At 40.8% G+C, this 16,844-nt stretch overlaps 1 long non-coding RNA gene across 1 annotated transcript in view; it reads left to right on the plus strand.

The window, feature by feature from the left end:
• Positions 1-1,468: 1,468 nt before the first annotated feature.
• Positions 1,469-16,844, plus strand: part of LOC135225501 (uncharacterized) — a 34,978-nt gene continuing 19,602 nt past the window's right edge. The window contains exon 1 of the long non-coding RNA XR_010317012.1: positions 1,469-1,523. This is a non-coding gene — a long non-coding RNA (uncharacterized LOC135225501). The remainder of the gene's footprint in view (positions 1,524-16,844) is intronic.

A 16,844-nucleotide genomic window follows, 5' to 3' on the forward strand; every position in this document is an offset into this window, starting at 1 on the left:
GTTTGTATGGTGTTTTTACGTTACATGGAACCAGTGGTTATTCAGCAAAGGGACCAACGGCTTGACGTGACTTCCGAACCACGTCGAGAGTGAACTTCTATTTAGAGGTTTGTATACGGTGAAATACAAATGGACTTTAAACAATTATGAACAAAATTAATGATGGTGGAATTTAAAGATGCAATTTCTATTCCAAGAGCTTTGCCATGCGGAAGATACCTTCTTCATTTCCACTTTTGAATGTGTCGAGCAACAGTTCCTTTGTTGGGGATTGCACGAGATTGCAGGCATGTTTTTAACAATTCTATTCCGTGGACATTAAAGATAATTGGGTTCTTGCTTCAGGCGCCATCGGGAAGATATTAGACTCCATTTGAGCGTGTTACGGCTCAGAGATTTCCCTGATTATGACTGGAAGAAGTTCGGTTATAAAACCCTCGCTCCCAACAGCTCGTAACGATGGCGAAGTATTGTGACCATTTCGAATTACTGATGCTTTTCTTAATTTCTGAATCTCGTGTATAAATAAACGCCACTTGAAATAGCAATTATAAATTCTAGCATGCAGATGCTCATAACAATGTAATTATAAACTACACGCGAACTATACATTGCACCTCACAGAGATTTCTTTAATGATATTAAAAAAAAATGTTCATCTTGGAGATGTATGAGGAAAAAAAAAGCTATAAGCATAATTAAAGGATGTAAGTTTGTAGGAGTCGTCAGTTAGGTTTACAATTATTAAAGATGTTTTAACATTTTTGAGTAGGCCTTATGCCAGCAGAGGCTCTTGCTTTGAAATGTAAGTTACTATGCTTGGGAAGGTTAGTCAAATGTAGCTTATACTCAAAACAAGTTGATTGAATTGTGATCAAATTAAATATAAGGATAAGTGATATTAATTAGCGATAAATGATAATAATCTGACATCAAAGTTGACGGATGCTCGGATAATCCACTAACAAAATTGAAATTGCATTATTTATATTTGCTTTTATTTATTTGACGTTTATTGTTGGTGACCCACACGTATATATCAATACTTCTGATTCATCAGACGGGGCATGTTTGATTGCCAGTTTTTCTTTAAATTATATAACCACAACTTTTTCTTTTGATTAATTTGTCCTATTTAAGTTTTAAATGTCTGAAAAGTTTTCACATTTGTAGTCTAATAATTTATTATATTTTTCTCTGTAAAGTACTTTATGAATAATTCTCCTCTAATAAGCCTCACGGAAAGGTATATTCAAAGTCTCCTATCAAGTCAAAATGACGTTTGCTTGAAGTCAGTTTTTTGTATTCAAAATTTCCAGTTTTATTATGATTTAAGTATCTAGTAAAACTTGATGATAACACTGGAACATTTTTGTAAAACACGAATAGAAGTTGATGAAACAAAAGCGCGAATTTTTGGAAAAGGTTAAGAGGGAAGTGTTGGAACTCTTCGTCAGTGGTCACTGTCTTTGATGTTAGACTTTCGTTGTGTGCAGGTGTCCTTGTCAAGCTAGTCGAACAAGGTAGGGAATATTTACCTGTTGAAGGGATTGAAAAGCCGGCAAGTCGCCTATTTTACGATTTTGAATAAAGTCTCGGCAATAATTTTAATACAGATTCTGTGTTGCAATAGATGAAATTTTACGAGAATTGGGTGATTTTCACAACCGGCTTTTTGTGAAGTTTTCGTGGATTGTAGTCACAGGATCATAAAAAATGCATGAATTTGGATCAAATAATTAGGAGGCGTTACTGGAACAAGGCTTTGTAAATACAATGAAAATGGAAGTGAATATTAAATATTTTGTGGAACTTCCGAATTTTCATCATGGTGGTCCGTGCCAAGGCCAAATCGGGTCACTGCTGATTCAGGGGATTGTTTTTTTTCCAAAAAAGTCCCCCCTCCCAAAAAAAAAAATTTTCCTTAGCTTAACCTAACCTTACCTAAGTAATTTCCCTGGCCGGGTATTTTATGCCCCTTTTGTATGAAGTATGTATCCTAGGATCGTTCATATGCACGTGTTTTTGGAGACCGACTAATCGGTAACTTAATCTGCCAAAAACGTATTTCTACAGAAGCAGTCCGCACGGACTGCAAGGAACGTAACCGCGGATACGACATCCACTAGGGATTAGGGGCCGTCCAATGTATTTCGCCGTATTTAAACGGAAATTAAATTTCTTACATTTATTAGTATATGTATTTATTGAAGTAAGGAGGACTTTTATCTATAACTATTAAAATAAATAGTTAAATACATTTGTATGCTTGGTACCATCTAAGTCCTGCTTGCTTATTACGAGCTAAGTAATTAGCTAACAAGCCTTCTAATCACGCCATTTTCTCTCTACTTGGGAGGTTTATGGATATACCCACTTCAGTCTTGCCCAGCAAACCATACCGTCAATAGCTTCACTGGCAGTATTTGGACACGAAGATTTTAGCAGCTAGATTTGTGCTTCAAGATTATCATCTCTACTGAATTTGTGCTGTGCTGCTATTTTATCGAACCATGGTTGTTACGTGATTTAAGTGTTTCCACATTTACGAAGTTATTCAACATGAACTAACTTCCTTTAATTTGGACTCTGAGCTAGCTTGCATGGATAAAGGTGAGAACCAAGCATTGTTAGGGGTTTCTTAATGTCTAATGGTAATCATTATCCGTTGCCTTAAGCCTTCAAAGCACCAATATAATAATAAATTCCTTCCTCTCTGATATAGATATATATATTGTGTACTATTAAACTAATTTTGATATTAACTCCTCATATTTATTTGTTCTATTTGTACAGTACTTTCGCTTAGGTATATTTGGTGAAGCTAGGTCGTCCTGGGTTATCAGCCTACGTTCATCTTTCGTATTTATATTATTGGTAAGACTTTATATTAGCTTTAATTCGAAGGGTGAATGTTATAGTGAATGCATTCTATAAAATTATATTGCTTATATTTATAGCTTAATGATATTATTTTGATGTCGGAATGTATTTCATTTTCTAGGATATCATTTATCCATATGTTTAATTGAAGTGGCTTAGTCCGATGGTAAATTCCTTTTTTCTTACAATGGCGAGCACTCCCAACATTATCGGTAATTGCTTATTAAGTTTATATAGATTGTATATGCAATTTACGATTTATTGATATATACTTTTCTCAAATTAAATTTATAAAATTTCCTTTCTTTTACCATATCTTTATATATTCCTTTTTGTTTATACAGGTGAGGTTGGAAAAGCTGAAATTAGTTTGGAAATTACACCTAGATATAACCTCCTTCAAGCAATCTGAATAGATAATTTATAGCATTTTTTACTTCTCTTTTATGGGTATAATAAATTTGGTGAATTGTGTTGAAGATTTTTCCTAACTACCATTGTAATCGTTCAAAGTTCAGCTTATGGCGCCCAACGTGGGGCTTTGATGGAGACTGCCGAGTTTGCCGGAGTAATTTTCTTGTGTTTGAGGGTTGCCCAGAGTCCAATAATTAATTTTCTTTTCTAGCTTGTTATATTTTGTTAGATATGGATAAGTTACAGATATTTGTAGGTCAGCGGAAGACTATTAGGAAAAAGGTCACTGAATGTTTTAATAATGTTAGTAATTATGATTCCTTTAATCCCTCTGAGCGTTTGTCTGAGAGAGGTATTCTCTTACACTATAAGGAAAAGTTGTCTGATCTCGATAGTAAGATTCTAGCTGAGAAATTTTTTAGTAGAGAAACTGTAGTTGAGGCTGATTTGGAAGCGGAATTAAAATCATGTCAAGATTATTTGGATAAAATTGAAAGGTTATTACCCTTGCTTGATGTTTCCGCAAATCCTCATTCTAATGTAACTGATACTGCTAGAAGCTTGCTTAAGCAGCCCACAGCTCCTCTTCCAAAGTTTAGCAGTAGAGAAGGGGAAGATTTTTTAAGGTTCATAACTGAGTTTGAAAACACAACCAGTGCATTTAGTTATCCAGATAGGGATTTGTTGCTTTTACTAAAACAGCAAATAGATGGTAGGGCTAAGTATTTGTTGTATAGCTTAGAAGCTGACAAGCAATCTTATAAAGATGCCAAGGAGTTGTTGGTTTCAGCTTTTGCTTCTAAAGAAGCTAGAATAAATTCTACCATCCAGAAAATTGTTGAATCTTAAGCTTGGAGAGAAGGATGATCCTTTCATATTTATCTCAAATCTGAGAACTATTTGTGAGGCTGTTAGGACGTTAAAAATTGATGCTAATGAGTTTACGAGGTTTTTTGCTTGGCGTGGTATTAATGATAATTTCAAGAGTCACTTGGTTCAAATCACCACAAAAACTCACCCCTCTTTGGATGATATTCATGAGCATTTTTTCAATGCTAGTAAGACGTACGAAAGTTCTAAAGGTAAAACTCCTCAAGAGATTAAGTTCAGAAATACTCCTGTTAAAGACAGAACTGCTAGTTTGGCCGTTAAAACCAAAATAATGGAAAGTAAATCTTCTGAACCAAACTGTCTTTTTTTGTAGTAGAAGTGGTAGTAAGGAAACTAATCATTGTTAATAAATGTCAGAGATTCTCTACTCCTGCAGAAAAAGTTCACATAATTGAGTCTTTCGGAGGTTGTGTAAAATGTGGAATGTTAAACCATGTGTCTAGCGAGTGTAGGTTTAGGTTTAAAAAGCGTTGCATAAATTGTAATGGTTATCACATGAGTTACCTTTGTGTTTCAGAATCTTCATGGGGTGGATCATCTCGGACTAATAAACATAATTCTAATGCCAAACAGGAGGCTAGCAGGGGAGTTGCTGTAACACAACAGTACTCTACGAATTCCATATTGCCCACATTTACTTTTGCTCTTGAGGGCAATGATAGTGTCTATAGGGGTTTGAAGGACAGTGGTTCTCAGAGTACATTTGTGTCTGCTAGATTAGCAAATTCACATAAGTTTAAAATTGTTCACTCAAACATTGAGCTCACTGTCAAGGGATTTAATGAGAGTAAAAAGTACTGTACTAAAGTTATTGAGATGCCTCTTAGGATTGGAGATTCGGTGGAGCATATTGTGGCAATTGTGGCAGTTCTTGCTGATAAGTTGTTGAATAGTAATTTGAGGAAAATTGATAATGTGCATCTTTTGCTGGGCACATATTCTTTCAGTTGCTTAACGGGAAAAGAGATAGTGATTGGTAATGTGAGTCCCTCTGTGTACATTGAATCTAAGGTAGGAATAATGCTCACTGGTAATATTGAAGCTTTGCTTGCAAATTTGAGAGGTGCAGATGGTGGATTGGAAGCTTGATTATCAGTAAGTAAGGAAGCTAATTGTTCTAATTTCCATTTTGTTCACGAAACTTACCTGTCAGATATATATATAGCTGTATTTTCCGAAGTCCGACAGAAATTAAAAAACTTACGACACACGTAGTGGGAGTCAGGTGGTTAGTACCCATTCCCGCTGCTGGGAGGCGGGTATCAGGAACCATTCCCATTTTCTATTCATAATTTTTCTGTCGCCGGGGTTGTAAACACAGTTTTCAGCACCTCCGTCTTGAATTTAGGAAACTTGGCTACTATAAGTACCCCTTTTTGCTTTTTTGGTATCTTAACTTTTGGATCCGTGGCTAGGCACCCGTTAATTGTGGATTTGATTGATTTTGGCTTGATTTCTCTTTAAATAAGATGTCTGGTTCTAGTTCGGCTAGCGCCAGGTTTTGTACCAAGAGTGATTGTCGAGGTAGGCTACTGAAAGCATCAGTAGACCCTCATACTTTGTGTAAGGGAGCATGATTGTATGTATGAAAGTCGCTGCAAGGAATGTGAGTGTCTTTCTGATTCTGGATGGAGAGCGTATGAGTCCTATCTTCGTAAGCTTGAACGGGATAGGTTAAGGAGGTCTTACCTCCAGGAGCGTTTCAGGTAGTTTAAAAGTCGGGAAGTTCATGTTTCTCCTACTAACCCTCCTTTAATCACTACTCCTAACCCTGTAGTGTTGCCTTCGGGCCCTGAAACCGTGTCTGTGGAGGGTAATACCCTTACGCTTATCTTAGAGTCGATTCGTAATTTAGAATCTAAAGTGCTCGCCTTAAAAGGCAAAAGTGAGGGTGCAAAGTGCAGTGACAGTGCTCCTTCGTTTGTGGAGGGTGCGTCAGATCGGCCCCATTTCGCCTCTAGGCCTAGACCGCTGCCAGACTCCCAGGTTTCAGGGAGAGGGCATGTCGAAAGCCGCAGGAGGGTTACGGGGAACGCCCACCGATCTGACGTGCCTTCGGCAGTATCTGTTAACGCTACCCAGACTGCCAAGGAGCGTGCGTGTGCACGTCTCCTGAAAGTGTGTTTCTCTTCTTCAGAGGCTTCCTCCCCGCACAAGGGGTGGAGCTCTCAGTCTGTTTCATGCCCGCTGAAAAGGAGCGTTGGTGATCGTGACGCTTCACATCCAGTTTTTGCTCTCGAGCGGCGATCTTCGCCTGAGAGTATGTTCGCAGCCTTCCCGCCACAGAAGAAACGTAAGGAGTCATCGGATGAAGACTTTGTTGAGCGCCCCAGTCGCTCCCGAGCGCGTTCAACGGCAGTTCCTGGGAGAAGGAAGAAGGCGTCTACTCGCCTTCTCACAGGATCAGCCCGTCACCTGACAAGGAATCCTCTCCTACTGAGAAGATCCTGCGCTCTTTGCAGCAACAACTTGCTCTTTCTAAGAGAGGGACGCAACCACGTCCCAGGAGAAAGGATGACCGTCTTCCTGTGAAGAGATCTAGAAGGTCTCCCTCTCCTTCTCCTCGCTCGTTTATCTCTCCACTTTCTTCGCCTGCTAGAGTTCGTGCGACTCCCCAGCGGCTCTCTAGAGGACGTGAAGAGGAATTTACATGCTCTGCGCATGAAGCGGTATTACCCGCTCGTAAACTTGCGGTGCGAGATCTCGATATTTGCGTGGACGCTTCGGTGCAAGTTCAGGATCTTGACGCTCAGTCGGAAGCCAAGCGAGCGCCAGTGGCTTCTAAGAGTGCACCGGCGGAAGCAGAGCGCGCACGAGATGTTAAGCGCGCTTTAGTGAACGTCATACGCACGCCAGTGGACGCCAAGCGTGCGCCAGCGGATGCCAGCAGCGCGCGAGTGGACGCCAATCCCGCGCTAGTAGCAGCCAGGTGAGCGCCAGTGGACGCCAGGTGTGCGCCAGTGGACGCCAGGTGCGCGCCAGCGGAAGCTCAGGTGGACGAGGATGTCGATTTTCGTCGTCACCCACCTGTTTTTGATGAGACTTTGCAAGTTACTTCGGGTCTTAGAGAGACAATCGGAGTTTCTATTAAGGAGTCAGCTTTGCCTTCCACTTCACAGCAACGCTCCTCTTGGAAACTTAGACCAGATAGTCTTAGTTCAGCCTTACTTCCTCCGACTTCACCTGTGTCGGAAGCAGAGGTTAGCGACGCTTCGGTTGAAGTTGATGATGAGAAACCTTTGGCGGCGGTCTCTTCTGACTACCAGGTATTGACCCGCCTTCTTCAATCGGAGTTTGGAGATACTTTTCATCCGGAAGCTCCTCGCTCTCCTCCCTCGCAACTTTCTTCTTCCAAGATCAACAAGGTCTCAGCATTTGTCAGAATGAAGAAGTCCCTTTCGACTAAGAGGGCTCTTCGTAAAGTCCATGACTGGATGGAGAAAAGGAAGTCTCAGGAAAAAAGAACTTCTTTTTTGCCCTGCCACCTTCGAAGGACTTGGTGGGAAAGCTGGCATTTGGTACGAGACGGGAGAAGACGTAGGTATTAGACTTCCCTCGTCAGCTCAGGGAAAGACTTCTTTTGCCCTGGCCCCCCTTCGAGCTTGGTGGGAAAGCTGGCATTTGGTACGGAGGAAGGGAGAGACGTAGGTAATTAGACTTCCCTCGTTCCAGCCCAAGGGGACACGCCAAGCATTGTGGATGCCTCGAGGAGGTCTCGCCTGTCCTCTTCGAAAGTTTCCTGGTCTACTACGGAAATGGAGCACCACCTTAAAGGCCTCTTTCGGACGTTAGAGGTCTTTAACTTTCTAGATTGGTGTCTGGGAGTTCTGGATGCCAAGTCTAGGAGTTCCGACTCGATTAGTCTGGGGGAGCTGTCCAGCGTAATGTCGTGTATGGACAAGGCCGTCAGAGATGGTTCGGAGGAGCTTACAGCTCACTTTTGCACAGGGCTCTTGAAGAAGAGATCCCTGTTTTGCAATTTTACAGCTAAATCTGTCTCTCCGTCACAAAAGGCAGATTTGCTCTTCGCTCCTTTTTCGGATCATCTCTTCCCCCAGGCTATGGTAAAATACATTGCTACCAGCCTACAGAAGAAGGCCACGCAAGATCTCCTCGCACAATCTTCAAGGAGACCTGCGGTTCCTTCGTCCTCGGGAGTTTCGATTCTCAAGAAATCTAAGCCCTTTCGAGGTAGTTCTTCCTCGAGACCAGCCCCTCGAGGAAGAGGCACTTCCAGAGGCAGAGCCACTGCGCTTGCCAAGAACTAGAAGTGAAACAGAAGTCCTTCAGTCACCGGTTGGAGCCAGGCTTCAGCTTTTTGCGCAAGCCTGGGAAGAAAGAGGTGCGGACAAATGGTCCTTGGACCTCTTAAAGAATGGTTACCGGATCCCGTTCCTGAAACCACCCCCGCTGTCTACGACACCCAGGGACATGTCACCTTTTTATCGGGGAGAAAAGCAACAAGTGCTTTACGATCTGCTAGATCAGATGATCGTGAAACACGCCGTAGAACAGGTCTCCGACCTGAATTCCCCCGGATTTTACAACTGACTGTTCCTGGTGCCAAAGCAGTCGGGGGAATGGCGACCGGTACTCGATGTCAGCAACCTGAACCTCTTTGTCATCAAGCAGAGGTTCAAGATGGAGACACCTCAGTCAGTGATGGGAGCCTTAAGACCGGGGGATCGGATGGCTTCACTAGATCTCCAGGATGCGTATTTCCACGTCCCCATCCACCCCCAGTCCAGGAAATACCTGCGGTTTGTCCTGAAAGGAAAAGTGTTTCAATTCAGGGCTCTCTGCTTCGGACTCAGCACTGCTCCGATGGTATTCACCCTACTGATGAAGAACATTGCGAGGTGGCTTCATCTTTCCAAAGTCAGGAATCTCTCTCTACCTAGACGACTGGCTCGTACGAGCCTCTTCGAAAGACCGGTGTCTGGAGGACCTTCACACGACCTTGTCGGTTAACGAAGTCCCCTGGGGCTTCTGGTGAACCTCGAAAAGTCACATCTGACCCCTTCTCAGTCTTTAGTCTATCTGGGGATTCAGATGGACTCAGTGGCTTTTCGGGCTTTTCCGTCCCAGGGGCGACAACTAGATTGCCTAAGCAAAGTGTCAACCTTTCTGGGGAAAGAATCATGCTCGGTGAGGGAATGGATGAGTCTGCTGGGGACCATTTCCTCACTGGAGAAGTTTGTTTCCTAGGGAGGTTGCACCTCAGACCTCTTCAAGTCTTCCTGTCGGACAAATTGGAAGCACCAAAACAATTTGGAATCGATTCTGGTATAGCGGAAGAGGTAAAGGAACATCTAAGATGGTGGACCGACCCGTTTGAAGCTCGCAGAGGGTCTTTCCCTCAAGCTTCAGAGCCCCGACCTAGTGTTGTTTTCCGACGCGTCTTCCGCGGGGTGGGGAGCAACACTGGGGGGGGAGGAAGTGTCAGGCACCTGGAGAGGGGAACAGGTGTCCTGGCACATAAACCTCAAGGAGCTGGCAGCAGTTCATCTGGCGCTCCAGTTCTTTCAGGACGAAGTCTCCGGCAATGTGGTGCAGATCAACTCGGACACACCACAGCCCTGGCATACCTCAAGAAACAGGGAGGAACCCACTCTCGATCCCTGTTCTTCCTTGCAAAAGAGATCCTGTTATGGGCGAAGGCGCACGACGTCTCTATCCTGACGAGATTCGTATCAGGAGTAGAAAACGTCCGTGCAGATCTGCTCAGGTCGACAAGGTCAACTTCTGGCCGACGGAGTGGACCCTTCATCAGGGAAGTATGCCAGAGGTTGTGGAAGTTATGGGGATGTCCTCTCGTAGACATCTTCGCAACTTCCAGGACAACGAGACTCCCGCTGTAACTGCTCACCAGTTGCTAGACCCAGGAGCAGTAGCAGTAGACGCCCCTTCTTTGGGACTGGACGGGACTAGACGTATATGCCCTTTCCTTTCCCCCGTTCAAGATCCTAGGGGAAGTAATAAGGAAATTCGCGGCATCAGAGGGAGCGAGGAGACTCTCATCGCCCCCTTCTGGCCAGCGACGACTGGTTCACAGAGGTCATGTTTTTTCTAGTAGACTTTCCGAGGACTCTGCCTCCAAGGATAGATTATTACTCAAACAGCCCCACTTCGAGAGGTATCACAAAAACCTCCCCGCTCTGAGTCTGGACTGCGTTCAGACTATCCGAAGAAGTTGGCCAGAGCGAGGGGTTTTCAAGACCTGTGGCTAAAGCGATCGCAACGGCAAGGAGACCTTCTTCTATTGCCGTATACCAATCCAAGTGGGCTGTTTTTCGGAGCTGGTGCAGGAAGAAAGGCATTTCCTCCACCTCTACCTCTGTGAGCCAGATCGCAGACTTCCTTCTCTACTTGAGGAATGAAGTTCGCTTAGTGGTGCCTACGATAAAAGGCTACAGAAGTGTGCTTTCTGTAGTCTTTAGGCATAGAGGGCTGGACTTAGCATATAACAGAGACCTTCATGATCTCCTGAAGTCTTTCGAGACTTCGAAGGTATCTCAACCAAGAGTTCCTTCTTGGAACTTAAGACATTGTTCTAAAGTTTTTGATGTCCAGTGATTTTGAACCGCTCAACTTAGCTTCGCTTAGAAACCTTACAAGGAAGACACTTTTTCTAACTGCTCTGGCGACGGCGAAGAGAGTTAGTGAGATCCAGGCAATAAGCAAGCATGTTGGGTTTAAGAACTCTGATGCAGTTTGTTCTTTAAGCCCTATGTTCTTAGCAAAGAACGAAAATCCTTCCAACCCTTGGCCCAAGACATTTGAAATCAAGGGTTTGACAGAGATCGTGGGTAGTGAGCCAGAGAGTGTCCTGTGCCCTGTCAGGGCTCTCAAATTCTATTTAGACAGAACGAAGGACTGTAGAGGACCTTCGGGCAACTTGTGGTGCTCTGTTAAGAAGCCTGATCTTCCCATGTCAAAGAATGCGCTTTCTTTCTTCTTGAGAGACACCATTAAGGAAGCTCATTCCACATGTAGTGATAGTGACATGAAGCTTTTAAAAGTGAATGCCCACGAGGTGAGGGCTATTTCGACCTCGATAGCCTTTCACAGAAATATGGCACTCAGTGACATTTGAGTGCCACATATTGGCGGAGCAACTCTGTGTTCGCTTCACACTACCTGCGGGAGGTGAAAGCGACATACGAACATTGCTCGTCGCTTGGACCATACGTCGCTGCAGACACTGTTTTGGGGGCAGGAGGTAGCACTCATCCTTTCCTTTAGTGGTTAGGTGAGCTTTTAATTGGTTCTTTGTGTGTGTTTTGGTTGTGGGGTCGACCGCCCGAGGCGGATCTCCCTTCTTTAGTCTAGTTTAGTGGGATACCTTTGGTAGACTAGGGCAGGTGGTTTTTTACTTCGTTGCCCTCATTGTATGGTCAATGGTCTAGTCACATCGAGGTCACGCCCCCGTTGACAGATCATCTTGAGTGCACCAGCTTATAGGTATCTACCTCGCTGGCAACTCTAGTAGCACAAGCAAGACTTACGTGGCAGTAACCACGAAGCTAGCTATGCTAACAGGTAAGGAACCAAGATCTCAATTATCTGCATGTATATGTTTCCTAAAATTCTATTCTGTCTCTTCCCACCACCAAAGGTGGGATTCAGCTATATATATATCTGACAGGTAAGTTTCGTGAACAAAATGATATTGTAATGATACAATAAAGTTTGTTCATACTTACCTGGCAGATATATATAATGTAAGTACCCACCCACCTCCCCTCAGGAGACAGTGGAAATAAATTATGAATAGAAAGTGGGAATGGTTCCTGATACACGCCTCCCAGCGGCGGGAATGGGTACTAACCACCTGACTCCCACTACGTGTGTCGTAAATTTTTTAATTTCTGTCGGACTTCGGAAAATACAGCTATATATATATCTGCCAGGTAAGTATGAACAAACTTTATTGTATCATTACAATATCATGTTTATAGTAATTCATTTTTTCTTAGCAATAGTGTTGCTATTTTGGAAGAGAATTGCCTATCAGGGTTTACTACTAATACATTTTTTTTCAGTCCTTAATGATAAGGGTAATATTTTGGAGGGACAATTGCAGCGTGCCACTGATCAAATTCTCGAATCTGAGTGCAAGTATTTCTTGAATTATGATCAAACCAATTATTGTGGAACTAGTACAGACCTTGACGAAAAGTTAACTGAATTTACTTTAAAACAGATTAGTAAAAGATCTGATCGAAGGATAGAAGTTCCTTTGTCATGGAATACCAGTGTGTCTCATTTACTTTCTAAAAATGAGGTGTTATCTAAGCTCATACTTAAGTCAAACCTTAAGAAGCTCAGTAAGAATAAAGGACATTTACAATTAGTTGATCAAACTTTTAAAGAGCAGATGAAGTTGGGTATCATTGAGCCAATATATGATTTGGAGGTTTACAAGGCTGAACATCCCTACTTCTCTTTCTTGCCTCATATGCCTATTTTCAAGCCAGACAGAGAATCGACTAAATGTAGGGTAGTGTTTTTGTCTAATCTCAAGGAATCTTCTAAAAGCATATCTTTATCACATAACCAGTGTATGTTTTCAGGACCTATTTTGAATCCGAAATTGTCATCATCTTTCCTTAATTTACGGTTTGATAAGAGTTTGTTAGTTTTTGATTTGCAGAAGGCGTTTAATATGCTTGCTTTAAGTGAGGCTGACCAAGCTAGATTACGGTTTTACTGGTACAGAAATGTTAGCAAGGGAGCAAATGTTAGCAAGGGAGATTTTTCCTTGGTTGCATTTAAGAATGTTAGGCTTCCATTTGGTTTAAGATGCAGCCCATTTTTGCTTATGATGTGTCTGTATTACATATTAGTTGCACAAGCATCTGACCAGTCAATGTTGTCTGAATTGAAGCATTCATTATATTCACTTATATATATGGATAATGGAGCTGTAACTTTTAATGATTCAGAGCGTTTATATTGGGCTTATAAACAGCTTCCATGTATTTTTGAGCCATACAATTTAAAGATTCAACAGATTGTCACTAATGATAAGGATTTACAGGATGAAATTGATGTAGAGAATAAAGTAGTCACCCCTGAAATAAATACTGTTTGGTCTAACATGGGATAGGTGCTCAGATGAAATATTCACAAAGCCCCTTAATCTAAATACTGAAGCTAAGACTAAAAGGTCCATATTGCAAACTATTGCTTCCCAGTTCGATATCTTTGGATTTAATATGCCATTATTTAACAGGTGCAGATTATTTATGCATAAATTACAGTGTCGAAAGAAACTTGGATGGGATCAAATACTATCTCAGGAGTTGCAGAAGGAATGGCAAAATATTTCAAAGCAGTGTAACAGAGCAGCACCTTTACGTATTTCTAGATTTGTTGGTCCTCGTAATGGTAAATATAGTATTGTAGTGTTTACTGATGCCAGTCGTGATATATATGGGTGTGTCATTTATCTGCTTCATAATGAAACCAATAAGCTTAGCTTCGTTCATGCCAAGAATAGACTAGTTAATAATCAGCTAGACGGCAAGTCGATGCCAGCTCTTGAGTTAAATGCAATAAGTTTAGGAATAGAATGTGCTATGGAAATTTTCAATGACTTGCCTGGGTCACATTGCATGAAGCCTCTACAGATTGTAAATATGACTTTATATACAGATTCCATTTGTGCTTTACATTGGCCTAATGCATCTTCATCTAAACTAGATAAAATGAATAAACACACAACATTTGTTCGCAACAGGATTCATAATATTCAGAGAAAGTGTGAAATGTTTCCTGTTACTTTTAAATTTGTTTCTGGTAATGCAAATCCTGCAGATTTGGTGACGATGTGTGTCGTATAATCAGCTTATGAATTCAAATTATTTTTCAGGACCAAGTTTGGATGAAGCCAATATTCCAGAGCTATCAGTCACAATACCAGCATTTGAAAATGGTGAAGAGAGCAATTGTTCCCAGTGTCTTTCTGTGCTTTTGTCCAGTGCTGAGCCTCTCATTGAGATTGACAGGTTTTCCAGTTTTAGGAGACTAGTGCTAGTATATCGGAGAGTTTTGATGTGTGTCCAGAAATGGAAAGTTAGAGCAGGGTTGAAGTGTGATAATGATGATTCTAGTACTCCTTTCTTTACTCAAGCCATTAATTTATTGATATCTTGTGAGCAGAAGAAATATTTTCCTGAAGTTTTTGAGTATTTCAGACAAGTTTCTGTGCCTATTAAAGACATTCCTTCTATTGTGACAAAGTTTAACATATTTTTTGATGAGCAAGGTTTGCTTAGAGTAAGAAGTAGATTTAAGAAATGGTCTTTAAACAAAGATAAGTTTCCTATTCTACTGCCTAATGATAGTAATCTCACAAGACTTATTATAATGAATGCTCATGATAAATTACTTCATTCTGGTTGTTATGCCGTGACCGAATTAAGAAGAAATTATTTCATACCCAAAAATTTTTCTACTGTTAAGAAAGCTTTGAAGCAGTGTATTCATTATCGTCGGTTCAATAGTCGTAACATGAAACTTAATCAGAATTCCTATAGATATTTCCTTTGTGATCCACCTAATGTACCTTTTGCCAATATATTTATAGATTATCTTGGTCCATTTTCTGTTAAAGTTAGTGGTGGGACGCAGAAAGTATGGTTATTATGTTTGACTTAAACGTGGTCAAGAGTAATTAATATGAAGATACTTAAAAGTTTAAATGTAAGTGATTTTTTAAGAGCTTTTCAGATGCATTGCTTGGAGTATGGGATCCCTCAGTTATGCATTAGTGATCAGGGATCGCAGCTTGTAGCCGGAGCTAATGTTATTGCCTCATTTATCAGGGATCCAGAAACTTTGCTTTATTTCGAAGAAAATAATGTTGCCCCTCTTTCCTTTCAACAATATTGTAAAGGTGCTAGTCAGTTGGGATCTATGGTTGAGGTGTGTGTTAAAATGGTAAAAAGGTTAATATTTGGAGCAATAAAGAATAACCTTTTATCCTATTCTGATTTTGAATTTTTAGTATGTAATGTGATCCATCTTGCTAATAGACGTCCCATAGCTTTTAAGGAAACTGTTAGAAATGATAGTCAAGATTCTCTTCCTGAACCAATTACCCCTGAACATTTGATCAGAGGATATGAACTGTCTTCCTTAAATTTGATTACTGAATTGCAGAGCATTCCTCAGGATCCAGATTTTGATGTTGTTTCCAGAGACATAGAGAGGAGTTACCAGGGGTTGTGCAAGGTTAAAGAAAATCTTAATATTTATCATAATGAATTTCTAGGTAATTTATTATATCAAGCTATAGACCGAAAGGATAGGTATCGTCCGGTTTCTCATGCATTGATAAAGCCAGGAGAAGTAGTTCTTGTGAAGGAGGAACATACTAAAAGGAGTAATTATCCCCTAGGAATAGTTCGCGAAGTTGTAAGTAATGATTTGGGAGAGGTGACCCAAGTAACTGTACTGAAAGGGAAAACTAATAAGATTAGTAAGTTACATGTAAGTCAAATAATTCCTTTCCTTGAGAGTAACACTACTGATGATATAGTTTGTAATACTGATACTAAGAATGTTTCTGGTGCTATTAGAAAGAAAATTTCCTCTCGTCCTAAAAGAAAAGCTGCTACGATAAGTGAGGAAAGAACAAGAAAAATGTTGCTCTAATTCTATGTCTATTTGCAGCGATGAAGATTTTTTACCTTTGAAAAATCTTCATCCTCTTCCGTGGACTAAACGGAAATTAAATTTCTTACATTTAATAGTATATGTATATATGTATTTATTGAAGTAAGGAGGACTTTTATCTATAACTATTAAAATAACTAGTTAAATACATCTGTATGCTTGGTACCATCTAAGTCCTGCTTGGCCTTATTTTACAAGCTAAGTAATTAGCTAACAAGCCTTGAATCACGCCATTTTCTCTCTACTTGGGAGGTTTATGGATATACCCACTTCAGTCTTGCCCAGCAAACCATACCGTCAATAGCTTCACTGGCAGTATTTGGACACGAAGATTTTAGCAGCTAGATTTGTGCTTCAAGATTATCATCTCTACTGAATTTGTGCTGTGCTGCTATTTTATCGAACCATGGTTGTTACGTGATTTAAGTGTTTCCACATTTACGAAGTTATTCAACATGAACTAACTTCCTTTAATTTGGACTCTGAGCTAGCTTGCATGGATAAAGGTGAGAACCAAGCATTGTTAGGGGTTTCTTAATGTCTAATGGTAATCATTATCCGTTGCCTTAAGCCTTCAAAGCACCAATATAATAATAAATTCCTTCCTCTCTGATATAGATATATATATTGTGTACTATTAAACTGATTTTGATATTAGCTCCTCATATTTTTGTTCTATTTGTACAGTACTTTCGCTTAGGTATATTTGGTGAAGCTAGGTCGTCCTGGGTTATCAGCCTACGTTCATCTTTCGTATTTATATTATTGGTAAGACTTTATATTAGCTTTAATTCGAAGGGTGAATGTTATAGTGAATGCATTCTATAAAATTATATTGCTTATATTTGTAGCTTAATGATATTATTTTGATGTCGGAATGTATTTCATTTTCTAGGATATCATTTATCCATATGTTTAATTGAAGTGGCTTAGTCCGATGGTAAATTCCTTTTTTCTTACAATGGCGAGCA

The sequence above is a fragment of the Macrobrachium nipponense genome, chromosome 13 (assembly GCF_015104395.2).
Source record: "Macrobrachium nipponense isolate FS-2020 chromosome 13, ASM1510439v2, whole genome shotgun sequence".
Classification (NCBI taxonomy): Eukaryota; Metazoa; Arthropoda; class Malacostraca; order Decapoda; family Palaemonidae; genus Macrobrachium; species Macrobrachium nipponense.